The sequence below is a fragment of the Vicia villosa genome, linkage group LG4 (assembly GCF_029867415.1).
Source record: "Vicia villosa cultivar HV-30 ecotype Madison, WI linkage group LG4, Vvil1.0, whole genome shotgun sequence".
In the NCBI taxonomy this organism is placed as follows: Eukaryota; Viridiplantae; Streptophyta; class Magnoliopsida; order Fabales; family Fabaceae; genus Vicia; species Vicia villosa.
The window spans coordinates 132,452,716-132,457,276 of NC_081183.1; the positions used below are offsets into that span (position 1 = coordinate 132,452,716).

At 31.0% G+C, this 4,561-nt stretch overlaps 1 long non-coding RNA gene across 1 annotated transcript; it reads right to left on the reverse strand.

Moving 5' to 3' along the window:
- Nucleotides 1-2,594: 2,594 nt before the first annotated feature.
- On the reverse strand, nucleotides 2,595-2,976 carry LOC131595235 (uncharacterized). Its single transcript, XR_009281793.1, has 2 exons — nucleotides 2,828-2,976; nucleotides 2,595-2,723 (listed from the first exon to the last, which is right to left on the reverse strand). It is a non-coding gene; the product is annotated as an uncharacterized LOC131595235 (long non-coding RNA).
- Nucleotides 2,977-4,561: the final 1,585 nt, after the last annotated feature.

The following is a 4,561-nucleotide window of genomic DNA, read 5'->3' on the forward strand; positions in this document are numbered from 1 at the left end:
TAGACAAAGTGAGGACTGGCCAAAATGGAAGGATGCAATTGAAGCAGAATTAAACTCACTCTACAAAAGACAAGTTTTTGGACCTGTAGTCCGAACACCTGAAGGTGTGAAGCCAGTTGGATACAGATGGGTTTTCGTACGAAAACGAAATGAAAAAGGTGAAATTGTGAGATACAAAGCTCGACTTGTCGCTCAAGGATTTTCCCAAAGACCTGGAATTGATTTTGATGAAACATATTCACCTGTAATGGATGCAAGCACTTTTCGATATCTAATAAGCCTAGTAGCACATGAAGGGCTTAATTTGCACATGATGGATGTTGTAACAGCTTATCTGTATGGTTCACTTGATAGTGAAATTTACATGAAACTCCCTGAAGGGTTCAATGTACCAGATGCACACAACTCTGAATCTCGAGAACGATACTCCATAAGATTGAAAAAGTCTCTTTATGGGCTGAAACAGTCTGGACGAATGTGGTATAATCGCCTCAGTGAATATTTGCTTAGAGAAGGATATACAAATAACTCCATTTGTCCTTGTATTTTCATAAAAAGATCAGGAAAGGAATTCGCAATAATAGCTGTCTATGTGGATGACATAAATATTATTGGAACTCCTGAAGAGCTCCCAAAAGCTATGAGTTGTTTAAAGAAAGAGTTTGAGATGAAGGACCTAGGAAAGACAAAATTATGTCTAGGTTTGCAAATTGAACATTTGGACAAAGGAATATTTGTACATCAAGAAGGCTATATAGAAAAAGTGTTAAAACGCTTCTATATGGACAAAAGTCATCCGTTGTCTACTCCAATGGTTGTTAGATCATTAGATGTGGAGAAAGATCTTTTAAGGCCTCGAGAAAAGGATAAAAAATTGCTTGGTCCTGAAGTACCATATCTTAGTGCAATTGGAGTACTAATGCACGTTGCTAAATATACACATCATGATATATCATTTGCGGTCAATCTATTAGCAAGATAGAATTATTCACCTACACGAAGAAATTGGAAAGCGGTCAAACATATACTTCGTTATCTTAGAGATGCAGGTTACTTGTCAGATTCAGACAATGGTAGATCAGAAAGAGGCTATTTATTTACATGTGATGGTACAATCATTTCATGGAGATCTACGAAACAAATCATGGCAACAACTTCATAAAATCCTGCATAACTATTACCACTACATGAAGTCATTTCGAAGAAGACATTTTAAGCAACGACTACAAAGAATATCGTCTCACATGTAAATGGCTGCATGAGGGGGAGAAATATATATGTTTTGCACTCTTTTTTCCTTCACCATGGTTTTGTCCCATTGGGTTTTCCTGGTATGGTTTTAACGAGGCAATTCACATTCAAAGGATATTGTACTCTTTTTCCTTCACTAGAATTTTTCCCACTGGGTTTTTTCTAGTAAGGTTTTAACGAGGCATATCCTCAATGGACATCCAAGGGGGAGTGTTATGAATATTTATGTTAGTGGATGTCCATCCATCTCCTAGTTCTTCATCTTCCTATTCCATACTTAATATGTGTTTAATATGTATGATTTTCTATCTCCCTTGAGTCCTATAAATAGAGACTCATATTACAATGTAAAGCACACTAGAAATAAGATAAGATAATATTGCTCTCTTTCTTCTCTATCTCTCTTTGATCTCTCTATTGTTTTAGTTAGTTTTATAACAGAATCAAGTCTTTTGTCAAACTTTTAGATGCGAGGAGAATTTATCTACTTATGTTAATATTGATTGATTTAAGTTAAGTTTGGAAAAAAAAATAAAAAAAAGATCTTGGAAATAAAGGAAACTATGACAAACTATTTGGTAGAATTTATTTTGAAAATTTTTCTAAGTTGAACACTTTAAAAAGTTTTTAAAATGTGGAATTTTAGTCCTTAAAGTGTTAATGGGAATAACCCTGATTTTTGTGTTTAATTCTTGTAATTCTTGAGATTGTATGGAGTTTCAAACTATTGTGTTATTTTTGTTTAAAAAAATTATTTATCCCGAGTTTTCCCTAAGTTTTGAGACCTAGGTTATCCTACTATATTAATTATATGATATTGTATTGGATATGTAGATCGAATAAAAGCCCTAGAGTGTTATTTTAGGGAAGTGGTTGAAACAATCTACTAGGGTGGGGAAATTTTGTTGAGCCGTTTTGAAGTTAAATAGTTTGTGGAATTAGTGTGCACTCAATTGTTGGATACTTGATTATTTTGAGTTTGGGAAGTTTTCTTTGGTAAGGGAACATTATAACCTCACTGTTCACTATGTTATACTATATTGTTTGTGAATGTACATGATTGATTATATGTTTTATGCTATTTGTGAATGTATATGATTTTCATATATGTTAATGCATACATATTAGGGGTGCTATCAAAGGGTGATGTCCTATGTCCTAGGGTTTTACGAGTTGATTCATAATTTTCAGAGTAGTAGTTTAGTATTGGTATTCAGTGGTGATTATAATAATGATTGGTGGAAAATAATCTACAAGACAAATAGTTATTTCTCACTAAAATATTTTTCTTCTATAGTTCTTCATGTCGTCTAAAAAAAATTAAAAGGTTAGAGAAACATATCTTCTATAGTTCTATAATTATTGTTCACTTAACTAACGAATGCAAAAACATTGACCGTTTATGCATACTGGTGTCCCACGAAGTAGGATGCAAGGGAACATACAATCGAGGAAGGAAGTACATTTGGAATCTATGATTCAAAATAAGAATAAAAGAGTGTTAGTGAAAATGGTTAATAAATAATATATAATTTAAGAAGAAAACACTTTGAAATAATAAAAAGAAAATTTTTACCTCTAGCATCAATTGCAATAAGAAATAGCAAAAGTAAAATGAGTACTATAGCATAAAAAAACTTGGAATTTTTAATTATTTTTTTCATTTGTATCTAACGAACAAAAATCATATCAATCACTTGATTTTTTTTTTTTTCACAACAACTCTATCACTTTATATAGTATAAAAAAAACTCATATAATATTGTCTTTATTTAAATATTCAAAGCATTTATAAAACTCTAAGCTACCTTTTGAAAAATTAGAATGGTTATTAAATATCTCTTAATATTATTGAAGTGTCATATTTTTCTTTTTTTTTTGATAAAAAGTGGGCCCCGGTCTAAAAAAATATAAAACTACAACTTAGACATCATTCCCATCCTACTCAAAGGAAGAGGAATTGTGAGAAATTTTATTAATAATGTCAATAGACACCCACAACCTCATGCCATCTACATTTCATTGACCACTTCCATCAACCAAAGCTACTACATTGCACTTCTTAGCGCTATGAGGTATGTCAATATTTGAGTCCAATATTCTAGTGCCTTGAGAAATCCAGTAATCATTCTAAGCATGCACTTTCTCGCCATTACAAGAGGACAACCTTCAATTTACCAAGATTACTTCAAAGCTTCTTCCCTTTTCATTATTATTGAACATAAAATTCTAAACACAAGAAGGACTGGTGGATTGGGATATTCGAATTTCAAAATAAAATTAATTTTGAAAATATTTATATTAAGAATATATAAGAAAAGATTAGTAGAAAGGATAAATGACATAAATATAAAGAGATAAAAGAAGATAACATTATAGATTATTCTGATTAGGCCTTAAACCACACAACTTACTACCGTTCCTAAAAGTTTTTTTTTAAGATTTTCACTAAAAAAACATATTGAGCTCTTAAGAGTTTGAAATATATTTCATGTATTTGTCTATTGCCTAGTACTGAAAAACTTATTATTGCATCACTTACATTCAAATGATCAAAACATAACTACATAAGATAAAATATTAAGCGTAGGATTGGGCAAGTTTTCACAACTTTAGTTCCTTTCAATTAGTTTATCTAACTTTGTTTAACTCTTTCAATTGGAAATTTAAACACTTTCACTACTACAAAATATACTTTGTGTAACATCTTCTTACTTCATCCATTTAATCAACCAAAGTAGTAACTCATATTTAAGTGCCTTTATTTTTTTCCACAATAGTCAAGAGCCTAACAATTGGGTGATATGTTAAGGAATGACACGATTCGAATCCCAGACCAACAATTTTCCATTTTTTTCGTTACAAAAAAGGGCGTGTCCCCCTTAATTTTTATATTTATATTAAAATTAAAATACTTTTCGCCACAGTCATGTTTTAGCGATCATTTTTACAATTTCATGGTCCTTTTTTTGTGCAATATCTCGGGGAGTTTAGTTTTCAAAATCTCATAGAGTTGTTTTTATAGACAGTCATAGTTTTTACAATCTCATGGATGCTTTATGTGAAATATCTTCATTCATTTTTACTATCTTGAAAATTTTAGCCTTAAAGATCATTGTTAAGTTCAAGCATATCGTTTACTTAGTAAAGTGAAACTTAACATTAATCTTTAAATCACGTTTTTCAATATACTATATTAACTTTTGATGAATGGAATCTGAAGTTTGAAGTCGGAATGAGTAAGATTTAGTAAAAAGGTGAATAACGCACTTGTCGGACTTTTATAGACAAATCCCTATATTATTTTACC